Genomic DNA, 17,404 nt, shown 5'->3' on the forward strand with positions numbered 1-17,404 from the left:
TTTTATAATCTCTACCCGGCACAGCCAGAAGAGGACTGGCCACCCCTCATAGCCTGGTTCCTCTCTAGGTTTCTTCCTTGGTTCTGGCCTTTCTAGGGTGTTTTTCCCAGTCACTGTGCTTCTACACCTGCAATGTTTGCTGTTTGGGGTTTTAGGCTGGGTGACATCAGCTGATGTAAAAAGGGCTTTATAAATACATTTGATTGATTGAACTTATTCTACAGTCCCATCCAACTATGAAAAAACTATGACCTTGATCTACAGCTTTTTAAAGTAATTTCACATCAAATATGACATCTTAAAATATATATTTTTTAAAGAGTTGTATCGTATCACAGGACATTATAGTGTACCAGTGACCAAAAAGGTGAAATAATCAACATTTTACGAGAGACTTACTGACCTTTCTGCACTGTGTGGAGGTCTTCTGAATCTTCTTTCTGATGCAATATCCTGTCATGTGACTATCGCAAAGAATCGTCTGAAATGCCTCCTGAATGTCTGTTATACTGAATGACATTTAATGAAATCCCAATGTATGGACTAAAGTATTTTAAAGCATAAAAATGTAATACATTTTACGATCCTCACCATTATTTTGTATTTATCAATACAGATACCCTCACAATTATGCCAGAGGAGTTTATTGGATTTTTATGGTTGTTTACAAAAAAATCTATGCATATTGATTTTAGTTGTGGACAGTTAATCCTAATGGCATTTTGCTACTTCCAAATGGAGGGTGTACTTGCCCTTTACTTCAATTGCACGCCTATCAAGAGATCATTGTGTTGCATTGGCTGGCGGTGTTTTTTTACTGTACAATGTGAAGTGTAGGCTACATTTTATGACATAGTTTGCAAAACAAATGCCCCTGCAATTGGTACAAATCATCATGATATCATTCAGCTAGGTAGGCCTCCTTTGCAGTCAACATTTGATGAGGAAGGTTTTTTGGGGAAAGCCTTTAGAAATGTTAATTCAAACAGCGCATGATGACTGAATTGCGCATCACATTTGACAGAGAATTGTGAAAGAATAATAAACAGGGTTGTTTTTGTTTATATTTCCATAGAAAAGATAACTCAGAGGACCTATCATCTGTCAATTGCGCATCACCAAACTTTTTAAATACCTGGTCTACATACCCATTTGAATAAATCTCAATAAAAAATAAGCTAATTGTTAACCAAAAACTAGTGTGACCAGCTAAAACAATTTATACGCCACCCTAGAGACCAATAAACTTTTTTTTTTAAGAGTGTAGCACTGCCAAGTCAAAGGGTCGCAAATGCGAGTGTTTTGGTTGCAGTTTTGAGCCCTGTGTCCTAGCTCTGGCCGACTCATTCTTAGAAAGGCTTATATTCCAGGAGTTTCTACTGAACCGCAGAGGAGTGAAACAGAGCATACCACCACACCACATCCTCTCTAGAGACACACAATGCTCAGGGAGTGGAACAATAATCATCACAGCAGTGGGAGACACACACACACACACCTGGAGGCCTCCTCATGGCAGGCAGTGACCTCGGTTCTCATCTTCAGTGTGTGGATCTGCTGTGTAAAGGTGAGTCAGAGGCTGCCGTGGCTAGGTATCACTGTCTCCTCTCTCTCTGAGCTCAGCTCACTTTGTACAGAGGAGCATACTTAAGGAAGAATGCAGCAACTCTTGGAGGACAATGAAAGTGAACTTCTAGTTTTTTGTTTTAAACTCACAAAATAACATTTTTGGAAGTTAACTTTATTTGTCTTTGAAAAGTTGCTGAATTTCCCCTTCATTTTCAGTCTGACTCAGCTACTGTCTACTAAGGAAAACACAAAGAGAGTGGGTGAATGCTGCCAGCCACTGACAAGCACCAGCCCATAGTACTGCATGGTGCATTAATCCACGGATACAACCTGAGTCAATGGAATCCTCAGGAGGGTTGTATGTCAGCATTACCATTATATCACCCTGACAGTGACTCTATACCTCCTTAGAACCAATGAACAAAACATCAAGGCCCTCCCTGCAGATCTGTGTCACCTAAATAAAGGCCATTCCCAAGTGAGTGTCATTTCAATAGGATTCAGGTCACTCTAGAAACCATCCGGTCAATATGTTCAACAGTTACAGCCAGAGAAGTACACAGGTAAACAAAACAACCGCTCCTGAATGTAGAACGAAAAGGCTAAGACGTTGGACCTGATAAGTAACCAAACATCTACTTTAAAAAGTGCAAATTGTGTCATGCAGTGTAAATCCTATTGGAAAACTCTGCATATGTACAGTACAACTCCACCACACTTCACGTTATTTTGCATTCTACAGTAATGTAAGACCTTCGTTTTACCCTGCTGAGATTCCTATGGGCATGAATGATCAGATATACAATAGCCCTAGGATGGATTAGCTGGGTCACAGAAAGTTCATTTTTAGAACATAAACTGACTCTCCTATAAGCTTTTAATGTGTTTCTTTGATACTTATCTTCAGACCAGTCATATTATGTCGGCTCACTGTAACTCCTGATCTTATTATCAATGACGTATGCTACTCAAAATGCCAATAACATAGTAATAAGTAATAACAATATTTATGCAAAACAAATCATACAAAAGTGATTTAGGCATTTATATAGGGAACAAAATCAAATGAAGGAACAAATAAAAACACACAATCGACTATGTTGAAGGCAAGTAAATGTCTTACTTTAGAAACAAACAAAAAATATATTATGCCAAGATCTTACCACGAGTTATCTCTTTGAGGACCTGCACTTCAATAAGCAAGCTTCGTAGATCTGGTTTAATTTCATCAAATAAAACATAACATCAGACTGCTGGCTGGTCCTGTGTTGCTAAAGCACCAATGTTCGCCGAACTCCCGAGTCCTAGCTCCAAATTGTGAAGTGAAGTATTGACAGCGCTGTCAGACTCTGGAAGAGAATGTGCTCTTATGCTACCCTATGCCTCTCATTAATTCGTTCCCTCCCAGCCCGCCAAGGCACTACCCACATCGGGATACCTCCAACTCCAACCTCTTTGCTCAAGGAGCAAAACAACACACGTTGGCTATGACTTGTACCATTCTGTCGGATGAAAGAACCAAATCATGTCTCAACTGCCTGGTTGACAGCTCTCTCTCCTCTCGAGGCGTGGCTCGGAACTCTGTGGAGTTACTCGTGTGACATACCCAGACACCAAGTCCCCCGGTGTATCGTGGTACTGCAATATTGTCACCCCTCTGTTATCTTTGGTTCGGAGTAAACTTTCCACGTCTTGTCGTTGCCTCTCATGGTGGTCGTTTCAGCTAGCCTCAGTCCGAGTAACGTTAACTAGCTAGCTAGGACTTCCAACACGTCCCCCCCCCCCACCCCTATGTAACGTTAGGGCATTCAACACAATTCCGTGACATGCATACTGCTCTATTCGAACAAACTATTATATTTAAAACATGTTGTAAAATTCTAAAAATGTCATAAATTCCTTTATACGAGAAACTGACATCGTCCACTTGGCTAGGAATCGTGCCGCGTTCAAGTGCTAGTTGGAACTAAGAAACTCTGATATTCCCGACTCGCTAACTGGTTGTAAGTTAATCACGTGCCACGTTCAACGAATTCGTACATCGGATATGTGAACGCTGCATTTACAAGCTACAAATCCCAGGAAGTAAATCCACACGCCCCAGCCCTACGTCATCGTTAGATCACAGAGTTTCTAAACCCAGAGGCGCAACATCACGAGACTTCCGGGAACGCTTGCGAAATAGACCAGTCCGGGTTTGAGAAGTCAATGAGAGAAGTGAACAATTCTTCCTTAGTTGTTAAATTTCTCGAAATCGAAAAAACCCCCACCTAAATTCCACCCAATGACTTAAGTAGTTGAACATGTTATTACTCTAACCTCGTGAAAGTAACCTTATATAGTGGCACATGCGCAGTTCTTCGCGACCCGATGCCATGCAAAGTCGCCATGACAATTTCAGGGTGCGTTCGTAAATTAATTTCGGATATCTTCTCCTTTCTCTCGTCTGAGTGTGCCAGAGCGCAGAATATGCATTTATGAATGCACAACACCCGTTGAATATGACAGGTGGCAGTAAAGGTTGGAAAAAAACGGAGTTTAACTGGTGCTAGCAGCACAGTTCGTCACTACCTCCCAAGATAACATGAAAACAACCTAGCTCTGCTAGGGCGAGTAAAATGATCAGAATGATGTGTTCTCTCATTTTTGTCAGGAAGTAGCTAGCAAACTAGCCAATTTAAGCCAGTTAACTTGGGTGATTGGCTGCCGTTGTGTGGTCAGAACGCTCGGATCAACTCCGTTAGAGCGTTCAGTCAGCGCTCTGAACGCTCCTGGAGCGAATCGCTCTGAATTTATGAACAGACAATCTGACGATTCTGAATTTACGAAAGACAGGAGCGCACTCGAGAGGAATTTTACGAACACACCCTTAGTCTATCTTCATAATTTAATGTCTTTGGTTAGATCATACGTGGTGCCACCACATTTCCAAACTGTCTACGAGCGGCATCTACCGGATTTATACCGTGCATGCATAAATAATGGATTCCATGCAATGTTGTATGGGAGAGGGCGCAAAAGAGCGATCCTGTTTATTCTGACTCGCTTGCTAACACACAAACCCAATCAGAGATAAACCCAGGGTCGTTACACTATTTTACCCTACGGATTATTTATTAGCTAATTTCGTTATAATAGGCATAGGCCTATTTGGCTACATTAGCCAAACTCAGTCTAATGATTGGTTATTTGATATAAATATTAAAAAGAATAATAAACAGGGTTGTTTTTGTTTATATTTCCATAGAAAAGATAACTCAGAGGACCTATCATCTGTCAAAGTGACATCTAAAATGAACTTCTGCAGAATAAAATATAAGCGGGGCAGCAACTGGTCTTACCCAGAGGTGGCAGAACTCCTCCAGCAGTGGTCAGATGAGTCGGTCCAATTTGAGCTGGAGAGTTTCCTCAGAAATCAACATGTTTTCAACCGAATAGCGGGCGTCCTGTGAGAGAAAGGCATCTATCACACTGGCGACCAGTGCAGGGAGAATATCAAAAGGATTCAACTGGAGTACCGCCGCATCAAGGTCAATCACAAGATGATGCGCGGCGGGAAGTCGTGGAAGTCTTATGATGTAATGTACCGGGTTTTAGCGAACCAACCCGGCCATAGTCTACTCCTCTTTGGGCAGTACTGTTATAGCCCACCAGGTCATCCAGAGCTGGTAAACCCTGTGGCAGCTCCACACACCAGGCTGCCTATACGTCTCCTCACTCCAGTGAGGATCCATGGCACGAAGCCTCCGGTGATGATCCATGGCACGACGCTTCCAGTGATGATCCATGGCACGAAGCCTCCTGTGATGATCCATGGCATGAAGCCTCCAGTGATGATCCAGGGCACGAAGCCTCCAGTGATGATCATTGGCACGAAGCCTCCAGCATTGATCCGCGGTCCGCCTCCAGCGGCGGTCCCCCGGTCCGGAGCCTCCAGCGACAGTCCCCTGGTCCGGAGCCTCCAGCGACAGCCTCCAGTCCGGAGCCTCCAGCGACGGCCTCCAGTCCGGAGACTGCAGCGAGGGTCCCCAGTCCTGGGCTTGCATCGAGGGTCCCCAGTCCGGGGCCTGCAGCGAGGGTCCCCAGTCCAGAGGCGCCACCTAAGTGGGGGGAGCCAGAGGTGGAGCGGGGTCTGCGTCCCGCACCGGAGCCGCCACCGAAGTAGATGCCAACCTGGACCCTCCCCTATAGAGTCAGGTTCTGCGGCCGGAGTCCGCACCCTTGGGGGGTCTCTATTTTGGTTAGGCCAGGGTGTGACTAGGGTGGGCATTCTAGTTTCTTTATTTTGGCCGGGTATGGTTCTCAATCAGGGACACCTGTCTGTTGTTGTCTCTGATTGGGAATCATACTTTGGTAGCCTGTTTTTCCACCTTAGTGGTGGGTAGTTTACTTTGTTAGTGGCCTGTATAGCCTAAGTAAACTTCACGTTCGTTTTTTTTGTTTCTTGTTTTTGTTGGCGACATTCATAATAAAAAGAAATGTAGGCTCACCACGCTGCACCTTGGTCCGGTCATTTCCCTGACGATGTTCGTTGCGGGTTCTTCTTTGGTCTTTTTGGTCATCTGCCCAGGCTGGGGGAGATGCTGGAGACAAATTGCGAGGATGCAGAGTCTGAGAATTGACTGCTGAACTCTGATGCTGCGCACCCAGAGATGCTGTACCATATCGGGTTTGGAGATGAGCATGACACCAATGGGAAGTCTGCCGGACTGGGTCAAGAGGGCTCAGTCGAGATGGTGTGAGAAGAGCGTATGCCGAGCGCGCAATTCTCTACTTCAGGTTGACTAAAACAGCAGATGAGGTTGATTGGCCTAAGCTCCTGTATTATTTTGCATGGATATTCATTCAGAAATGTTATCGGAAGTTAGGGTAGAGGCAACTTTTATTTTTAGCCCCAACACTTTCATAAGGAGATGGCACATGGGTATATGCTCCTAAAAACCAATGAGGATATGGGAGAGGTGGGACTTGCAGCGCGTCAAGCGTCACAGATAGAACCAAGTTCTAATTTAGTGCCTGGCTACGCAGTGGGTCGTTGACGCACGTGTGCAGTGAGGGTGCAAAGATTGAATAACATGTATGTGTACATTTATTTTGTAACATGCTGACCACACTGCTCATGTCGTGTTACATGTTATTCAATCATTGCTCCCATACTGCTCTCGCGCTTCAACGAGTGTCTGCGTAGCGTGGTTCTATTTGTGATAATTTGCGACACTTGACATGCTGCAAGTCCTACCTCTCCCATCTCCTCATTGGTTTTTAGGAGCATATATCCATCCACATGTCGGATTGAAAGATGAACTGAGGTCCTCACTCCAATCCAGTTGTGAGTGGTAATGCGCCTTAAAGTTGGTTGCCAACTGCCATATAAATGTCGAAAGAATAAGAAGAAGCCTAAAGGAGGAGAGATTACTAGAAACATACTCGGTTGACCCTTTTATCTATGGATTAATTTTCGGAGTAGAGGACCTTGTGCATTTCAGGTAAAATAACAACCCAATGTTTATAGCCCAGGACAAATTAGCTAGCAACAGCAAGCCTACCGTAGTAATAGCTGTATTATTGTACAATTCAATGTTGATGTTTCAAGGCTGTACGAACTGGACTTTGTTACTGTATAAACACACCACATAATTAAACTTTTTTTTTCTTTTCTTTCTTAGGGGGTAGATCAGCCTTAATATTGCAGATAGATTGTAGCTTCAATACATTTACATTTACATTTAAGTCATTTAGCAGACGCTCTTATCCAGAGCGACTTACAAATTAGTGCATTCACCTTAAGACATCCAGTAGAACAGTCACTTTACAATAGTGCATCTAAATCTTAAAGGGGGGGGGGGGGGTGAGAAGGATTACTTATCCTATCCTAGGTATTCCTTAAAGAGGTGGGGTTTCAGGTGTCTCCGGAAGGTGGTGATTGACTCCGCTGTCCTGGCGTCGTGAGGGAGTTTGTTCCACCATTGGGGGGCCAGAGCAGCGAACAGTTTTGACTGGGCTGAGCGGGAACTGTACTTCCTCAGTGGTAGGGAGGCGAGCAGGCCAGAGGTGGATGAACGCAGTGCCCTTGTTTGGGTGTAGGGCTTGATCAGAGCCTGGAGGTACTGAGGTGCCGTTCCCCTCACAGCTCCGTAGGCAAGCACCATGGTCTTGTAGCGGATGCGAGCTTCAACTGGAAGCCAGTGGAGAGAGCGGAGGAGCGGGGTGACGTGAGAGAACTTGGGAAGGTTGAACACCAGACGGGCTGCGGCGTTCTGGATGAGTTGTAGGGGTTTAATGGCACAGGCAGGAGCCCAGCCAACAGCGAGTTGCAGTAATCCAGACGGGAGATGACAAGTGCCTGGATTAGGACCTGCGCCACTTCCTGTGTGAGGCAGGGTCGAACTCTGCGGATGTTGTAGAGCATGAACCTACAGGAACGGGCCACCGCCTTGATGTTAGTTGAGAACGACAGGGTGTTGTCCAGGATCACGCCAAGGTTCTTAGCGCTCTGGGAGGAGGACACAATGGAGTTGTCAACCGTGATGGCGAGATCATGGAACGGGCAGTCCTTCCCCGGGAGGAAGAGCAGCTCCGTCTTGCCGAGGTTCAGCTTGAGGTGGTGATCCGTCATCCACACTGATATGTCTGCCACAATACTCCTAATTGTCTGCATCATTTCCAATCCCCCGTTTATGTTTGGGTAAATATCTACAGTGCATTCGGAAAATATTCAGACCCCTTCACTTTTTCAACATTTTGATACATTACAGCCTTATTCTAAAATTCATTCAATTGCTTTTTTCCTTAATTAATCTACACAGATACCTAATAATGACAAAGAACAAACTGATTTTTAGAAATGTTTGTGTCACACCCTGGCCATAGAGAGGCTTTTTTTTCTCTATTTTGGTTAGGCCAGGGTTTGACTAGGGTGGGCATTCTATGTTCATTTTCTATGTTTTGTATTTCTTTGTTGTTTGGCCGGGTGTGGTTCTCAATCAGAGGCAGCTGTCTATCGTTGTCTCTGATTGAGAACCATACTTAGGTAGCTTTTTCCCACATGGGTTTTGTGGGTAGTTATTTTTTGTTTAGTGTTTTTCACCTTTCAGGACTGTTTCGGTTATTCACCTTGTTATTTTTGTATTTAGTGTTCAGTGTCAATAAACAAACATGAACACGTACCACGCTGCACCTTGGTCCTCACCTTCTTCCACCAACAGCCGTTACAGTTTGCTAATGTATTAAAATAAAAAAACTGAAATATTACAATTACGTAAGTATTCAGACCCTTTACTCAATACATTTTTTCACTTTTCCTTTCTGTTCTCTCCATTCCTTCCCCCTGCCTCAGGTATGAGTTGCACACCATTATAGATGAGGTGTACATGCTGATGGTGTTTGAAGAGACAGCCACCTTCCACAGCGTCCTTAGTATGGAGAGGTATCACACACACACACACGCACACGCGCACGCACACACGCACACACACACACACACACACACACACACACACACACACACACACACACACACACACACACACACACACACACACACACACACACACACACACACACACACACACACACACACACACACACACACACACACACACACACACACACACACACACACACACAAGCCCTTCCTATTGAATGTACATTAACAATGGTGTGCTTGCATCTTGCCGGACCACCAGAGAACACATGTGATGTGGGGGATCAGCAAGGTAAGAGTTCAAAGTGAGTGTGTATGCGTGCGTGTGCCTGCACACTCCTTGACTTTTTCCATATTCTATTACATTACAGCCTGGATTACATCGTTTTTGGCCCCTCATTATACTACACACAACTGTATTAAAAATAAAAAACTGAAATATCACATTTACATAAATATTCAGACCTTTTAATCAGTACTTTGATGAAGCACCTTTGACAGTGATTACAGCCTGGATTCTTATTGGGTATGATGCTACAAGCTTGGCACACCTGTATTTGGGGAGCTTCTCCCATTCTTCTCCGCAGATCCTCTCAAGCTCTGTCAGGTTGGATGGGGAGCGTCGCTGCACAGCTATTTTCAGGTCTCCAGAGATTTTCGATCGGGTTCAAGTCCTTGCTCTGGCTCAGCCACTCAAGGACATTCAGAGACTTTTCTCGAAGCCACTCCTGCGTTGTCTTGGCTGTGTGAATAGGATCGTTGTCTTGTTGGATGGTGAAACTTCGCCCCCAGTCGGAGGTCCTGAGCGGTCTGGAACAGGTTTTCATCAAGGATCTCTGTACTTTGCTCCTCTCATCTTTCCCTCGATCCTGACTAGTCTCCCAGTTCCTGCCCCTGAAAAACATCCCCGCGGCATTTTGCTGCCACCACCATGCTATACTGTAGGGATAGTGCCAGGTTTCCTCCAGACGTGACACTTGACATTCAGGCCAAATCTAGGTTTTATCAGACCAGAGAATCTTGTTTCTTATGGTCTGAGAGTCCTTTGGGTGCCTTTTGGCAAACTCCAAGGGGGCTGTCATGTGCCTTTTACTGAAGAGTGGCTTCCTTCTGGCCACTGTACCATAAAGGCCTGATTGGTGGAGTGCTGCATAGATGGTTGTCCTTCTGGAACATTCTCCCATCTCCACAGAGGAACCTGGAGCTCTGTCAGAGTGACCCCCTCCCTGACCAAGACCCTTCTCCCTCGATTGCTCAGTTTGGCCGGGCGGCCAGCTCTAGGAAGAGTTTTGGTGGTTCCAAACGTTTTACATTTAAGAATGATGGAGGTCACTGTGTTCTTGGGGACCTTCAATGCTGCAGAAATGTTTTGGTACCCTTCTCTAGATCTGTGCCTCGACACAATCCTGTCTCGGACCTCTACGGACAATTCCTTCGACCTCATGGCTTGGTTTTTGCTCTGACATGCACATCTGTGCAGGACGGCACTCCTGCTGAACTTTCTCAATTTTTAGACAATAATTGTCTTACCGTGGACTGATGAACATCAAGGTTTTTAGAGAGACTTTTGTAACCCTTTCCAGCTTTATGCAAGTCAACTGAGATCTCTTTTGTTCGAGGCATGGTTCACATCAGGCAATGCCTCTCATGAATAGCAAACTCAAATTTTGAGAGTGTTTTTTATAGGGCAAGGCAGCTCTAACCAACATCTCCATTCTCATCTCATTGATTGGACTCCAGGTTAGCTGACTCCTCACTCTAATTAGCTTTTGGAGAAGTCATTAACCTAGGGGTTTACATATTTTTCCCAACCTACACTGTGAATGTTTCAACGACATATTCGGCTTTTGCATCACTATCTCTAGCTATCAGTAGCTAAGAGGGAAAGGTAGCTAACTTGATTATTTTTACAGTAAAATAAGCATTGGATTGAAGTAAATATGGGCGAGTATTTCCTTCCACCATATTTTTTATTTACCATGTGGTAAATTAGCGTATAGACCAATAAGAGTTCCAAACCTTTCTGCCAATAACAGAAAATGTTCTCTTTTCCCCTCCACACTCAGACCACTCCCAGACATTCCTTGCAAAATTGTTGCATGAGAAATTGCCCTTCGCAAAGAAGCTATTTTTGTTTCTTTTTGACGATTTTAATTGAAAACCATCACAGTAAGGTACTTAATTGTTACCCAGAAAATATTTGATATTGAGATAAAAACGGCTGCATTGGACCTTTAAACCTATCCCAACCTTAGCTCCAGGGAAACAAGGCCATACAGCCATAGGGTTCTCATTTGAACAATTGACTAGGGCCAACATGTACGACCAAAGATATTTGGAACTAACACAAGATAGACCAGAGCCTGTAATTTCCAATGGGAGCAAATTAATCATAATGGGCAGAAACAAGTAAGGAGGTGGGCAGAGCCAAGCATGAGCTAGTGAGATTCTATTGGCGCGTTCTAGCATTTATTTGCATATTTGCATTCGGGAATGCCTACTCTTTGAAGTGCACGCACATGTGCAATAACTAAATTCGCCGTTGCACTCTATCCACAGACAGAACAATGAGGTAGATAATTGCACTGGATATATAAATGTGAAGCATCCGCTTGGCTTTTCCACAAGCCAAATGTCCGGCAGTGGGAGAAGATGGAACAACATGGATTTTGACTGATTGTCTGCTAATCATTTTAACAATGAAATACTTAATCTCAATACAGTTTTCTGTTCCCAAAAATTGTAATATTTTACAAACAGAGTGGACAAAGTTTATCAACTTTACCCATTGCTTAAGTTTTTTTTTAAATCGAAGGATTCAAATTTCTGTTTGAAAAAGCTAGCCTTTGCTTTCCTAACTGCCTGTGTATATTTGTTCCTAACTTCCCTGAAAAGTTTCATATCGCGGGGCTATTCGATGCTAATGCAGAACTCCACAGGATGTTTTTGTGCTGGTCAAGGGCAGTCAGGTCTGGAGTGAACCAAGGGCTATATCTGTTCCTGGTTCTACATTTTTTAAATGGAGCATGCTTATTTAAGATGGTGAGGAAAGCACTTTTAAAGAATAACCAGGTATCCTCTACTGATGAAAGAGGTCAATATCTTTCCAGGATACCCGGGCCATGTCGATTAGAAAGGCCTTCTCGCTGAAGTGTTTTAGGGAGCATTTGACTGCCATTACGGACGTAGGCAATGAGGCAGTGATCGCTGAGATCCTGGTTGAAGACAGCAAAGTTGTATTTAGAGGACAGGTTGGTCAGGATGATATCTATGAGGGTGCCCAAATTTACGGATTTGGGGTTGTACCTGGTAGGTACCATGATAATTTGGGTGAGATTGAGGTTAAGCATATCCCAGTTTAGGTCACATAACAGTACAAACTCTGAAGATAAATGGGGGGCAATTAATTCACATATGGTGTCCAATTAATTCACATATGGTGTCCAGGGCACAGCTGGGGGCTGAGGGGGGCCTGTAACAAGCGGCAACAGTGAGAGACTTATTTCTGGAAAGGTGGATTTTTAAAAGTAGAAGCTCGAACTGTATGGGCTCAGACCTGGATAGCATGACAGAAATCTGCAAGCTGTCTCTGCAGTAGATTGCAACTCCACCTCCTTTGGCAGTTCTGTTTTGGCGGAAAATGTATACACATGCATAGAGACATTTTTCAGCTATGATTTTACCACTCAGAATCCAGAATGGATATGACAATGGGTCCAGCACAGGAAGTAAGACACCCTTACAGCAATCTACTTTTTGATCTTCTTGACTTCTCATCTGGTAAACTGCTACTGTGTGTATAGAAAAGAGCCCCAATTAGGGGTTAGTGTACTCCAGTAAAAAAAGGCTGGTTTAGATTAAAAACTATTGCCTTGTGTCCCTGTTCATAGGGGCATGAGAGACTCGTCACTGGTAGAATTGAGTTGGCCCTTTATTGGCCCAAACACCCACAGACTCACAAGATTGAGGTTACTCATGGACAGTAATTAGTAAAAAAAAAAATTGATGCATTGTGTCTTCTAACTGTCCACGAATAGGATCCAAAGTGTTAGGAAATATTTGTTCCCATAAATATTTGTTCCCATAAATCTGGCACTTTAGTCAGACTGCCAGACTGTGCACCATAGAGCCAATCAGGAGAGAATACATGAAAGTCAAGGGGTGTGTCTGTGCCTTTTGGATTACTCTCTCTTTACAGAGTACCCCTGTGGTTCAAGTCAAGAGCTACCCTTTCAGTCTGCTCTGCGCATGTCTGAAAGTGACAGAGCCAGCAGCCAAGAGAGTTTTTCACAGTATGTCATGTAAAATGCTAATATGTATTAGATCCAGTGCAATAGACTAAGACCTGAATTTGAATGCAGCGTGTTCCGATTCCTCCTTCTCTTTCTGTCCAGCAGGGTCAACCAAAAACACTTGGCCTGATGGTTCATGCAGAAACTGGGGAAGCAATATAGAAATGTATTGATCCCTTAAATGATTTAACTATTCAATGACCCATATCACAATCCTCATACCTCTTCACAAAAATGTACCTAAATCAATTCACTCACAAAAGACGTAGGAATTTATTTTTCCAGTTATAAATAGTAGGCCATGCATCAAATAACTATTTTCATCAGAAAAACGAACCCTCAAATGCACTATTGCATTTTGTAAGTTGTCTGCAAGTGACTTGTAGTGAATGCACTCAAATATCAAGTCATTATCAGGTTATGTAAACTGTCCTAATGTACAGTATATGAAAATGATGCTATGAAAAGGATTCTTTCACATCATCAAGCTCACGCTGACTGACAAATCACAGCCTATTACTGTGATTAAAATGAGCATATGAAACATTGTTTTTCATTAGGCCTACCTGTCGTCTTCCTTTAAGCACCTCTGTTCGAACATCTCTCATGTCCTTGGTCCATACCACATACAGCCATTTGCGGATCTTTTCAGTGTACATGTGACAGATAGTTATTACGAGGCTGGAACATCCCAAAATAATGTTTTATAACACCCATATAAAATGAAGTCCATGCAAGCTTACACATTTAAGTCTTATAGCATGAGATGAAAGTAGACAAACAGAGTGTATAGGTATTCTGAACCTTTTTTGAGGTCAGTAGGTCACATGACCAAGGAGGTATTGAAATGTTAAATGTAGAGAAATTAATGTAAAATCATGTGAGATGAAAATGGACAAACTAAAGGGTGTGCAATATAGAAGGGTAGTGAGTGGACATTCTGAACCTTGTTTGAAGTCATAGGTCGTATGACCATTGAGCTATTGAAAAAAAAAAATGTAAATACATCATTTAAAATAGTGCAAGATTTAAATTGACAAAAAAGTGTGCAATGTCTCTCTATGCCATTGGGTTAGCTGTAACCAGTTTTGAAAGTTTTAGGAGTAATGGTTAAAGAGCTGTTGAAATGTAAACATTTTGATTTGTCACTATGTTGACAGTCCCTATCTGCTGTTGGTGAACGTTAGGAAAATTATAGGCGAATATCCAACCTAAAACTGTTTTTACCTTGGTGTAATGAACGTGTAGGAGTCGGGACGAGAGAGAGAGGCAGGCAGCGTTTCTCAGCCAGTCTAAATCATGAATCAGTTGGCATACTTTTTATGGAAATATACAAAGAAATGGCAATTGAAAAAAGGTCAAACGAAACAAAGTGCAGCTAGTTTGCAGTCTTTCCAGCTTCAGTTTGAAGTTATTGTATTAGCTGTTGTCAGGACCCGGTTACAAACCCGGGTCTCCGGAGTGAGAAACAGTCACTTAACCAACTGAGCCACGAATAGTCGGCAGAACCCAGAAGATGAGGCAGACACAGCAGTACTTGAGACGGTGTATTTAATGAAGTAAAAAGTGAAGTCCTTCAGGAAAACATGAAACTCCACAACCTCAAAAGGAATTCCACAAGAACAAAGGTAATCCTCCAAGACAAAAAGGTAAATCCACAAGGTGGTAGGTATAGCATAAAAGCCTCACAGATACTCAAAAATAAATAAACAAGAACAAAAAAAGAATTCCACAAGAGAGTCCACCGGGATCAACAAGAGTTCACAGAATACTAGGGCTGGGTGCTAACATACAAACACAGAGCAAAGAACTGAGGAAAACTAAGGGTTTAAATACAATCAGGGGAAACGAGGCACAGGTGCAAATAATAATGGGAATCAAGGGAAAACAAAAGGTCAAAAAGCACAATGGGGGCATCTAGTGACCAAAAACCGGAACAACCCTGGCCAAATCCTGACAGCTGTGTTGTTGGCTAGCTCCTCTGGACAACAGTGTCCTAACGAGAGAGCACATTTTACATTACATTATTTCTGCATTGTTTCTGCATTGTTTTCTGCATTGTTTGACGTGACTAAGTTAGCAGTAGTTTGCTAGCTAGCAAGCAAAGGATAAGAATGCTGCTAGCCAGTATGGCAATGGAACATTTAGAACGAACGACTGGATACAGAACAAAACAATACTGAACTAATGTTACTGGGTTGCGTCTCTGGCAAACAAACTAATAGAACCCATTATTTGTTTCGGGACTATATCTTGTATAACTCTTTACATTAAACTATGTCAATCATTATTTGAAGATGTTGGTAACCCGTTAAAAGTGGTAATGCCCTCGAAGCCGGTGTTTGGAGGATATATTGGTACGGTTTGCTGGCCATCGACTTTGTCTCGGCCTAAAAACGTGGTTCCAATATATCCTCCAAACACCGGTATCTCGGGCATTATCACGTAAGTAAGCAGAGTAGCGCTGTTTAACCTCTCTGGGATATGTGGGACGATAGCGTCCCACCTCGCTAACAGCCAGTGAAAGTGCACGGCGCCAAATTCAACACTACAAAAATCTCAAAATTAAAATTCCTCAAGTATACAAGTATGCATACATATGTATATGTATACATGCATGCTTTCTGTCCCTATCACTAAAACTGAAACTAATTAAATAAAAATGAAATATAAATATTTGTATAAAACTAATTAGAAACTAGCAAACTGAAACTTAACTGAATTCAAAATAAACATTGAAAAACTAATAGAAATAAAAACGAATATAAAAACACAAAACTACAATAAACTTGGCCCAGACATTATACATTTGGTTCGGGCCGGGTAGGGCCTGTTTTCTTCATCCATAACTAGGGTACGTGCAGGGCTCGGGTATCACTAAATTGATCAGTAGCATTTACAAGCTAAGCCATTTGCTCGTGCTCTGCTGCGCAGTCATATCTGACTAAGATCATAACATACTTCAACCTTGTCAAATATAAAATGAAAGGTTATTTCATGGAAAATAAGAATGTTCTTGTCAGAGTTTAGAGTGACAAAGTATTTCACAGCAAACTGTCTCATCATTGAGCAGAGCAACCCAAGCTGAGTCGTTGCTATGGATTCTCAGAGCCGCCATAAGAAGAATACATGCAGATTACGCTGCTTGCAGGGAGCGAGTGACAGACCGAGAGGAGAAGTTAATGGAGGAAGTTAATACTGGTTTCGGGCAGGGCCTTAAATTTTGCAGAAGCAATTGTGCCAGGGTAGGGTAGGGGCTGAAAGTCGTGGACATGGGTAGGTCTCGGGCTTAAAAGTCATGCAGTCATTATATCTGGAGCTGGAGCACAATGGCTTTGAAAATCGGTAAGTATGAATTCAATAAGCAAAATAAGTGTTTGTGATGTCTTCTTCCCTCTCCTCTTTCTCTCTTTCCTTCCTCAAGTGTCAGTGAATCGCACTGGGTCTTCAGGCACATGGGCAATCAAGGCTGGTCCTGGTGGCTGGGACACAGGGAACCAGCGTGAACCAGAGTGCTTCCGACCTGCAGCCCCTGTGAGGCAGAGGAAGCGTCCGGTGTGCAGGGAGAGGGGCTGGTGGGGGAGGTGGGGTCTGGGGTCCCCTGGACGAAGCTGTAGTCCAGTTCCTGAGTTGGCAGAGGCTCCTCTCCATGGAGGAGGCACGGCTGGAGAGGGAGGAGCTGGCCAAGGATAGGCGGGAGCAGCAGGAGGAAAGAAGGGCAGAGAAAGAGAGACAGCATGAGCTCCTTCTGTTTAGCAAGTTAAATGGGGCCCTGGTCACTGTCACACAGACTGCCCCCTACTGGCCCACTGTTTGCTCTTCCTGTCACTACAGACTCAACTGTATCCTCTGCCACTTCTGGACACAGCGCTCTACTTAATGCCCCTGCTACTTCATCAATCCCATTTGGCACAACTGCAGCACAACCACATTTATTTTTCACCTTTATTTAACCAGGTAGACCAGTTGAGAACAAGTTCTCATTTACAAGATTAATAAGATAGTAAGATTAGGGCGGTAAAGGCAATAAATAGGCCATAGTGGCGAAGTAATGACAATTTAGCAAATAAACACTGGGGTGATAGATGTGCAGAAGATGAATGTGCAAGTAAAGATACTG

At 43.3% G+C, this 17,404-nt stretch overlaps 1 protein-coding gene across 3 annotated transcripts in view; it reads right to left on the bottom strand.

The window, feature by feature from the left end:
* LOC118401133 (furin-like) overlaps window positions 1-3,548 on the bottom strand; it is a 169,490-nt gene extending 165,942 nt beyond the window's left edge. Inside the window, exon 1 of one of the 3 annotated variants that reach the window (XM_035798402.2) lies at window positions 2,733-3,548. The gene's annotated coding sequence lies outside the window, so the exon portion shown is untranslated. The remainder of the gene's footprint in view (window positions 1-2,732) is intronic. The other 2 variants (XM_035798401.2, XM_035798400.2) reach the window with 2 other exon arrangements.
* Window positions 3,549-17,404: the final 13,856 nt, after the last annotated feature.

This window comes from Oncorhynchus keta, chromosome 22, assembly GCF_023373465.1.
Source record: "Oncorhynchus keta strain PuntledgeMale-10-30-2019 chromosome 22, Oket_V2, whole genome shotgun sequence".
Lineage (NCBI taxonomy): Eukaryota > Metazoa > Chordata > Actinopteri > Salmoniformes > Salmonidae > Oncorhynchus > Oncorhynchus keta.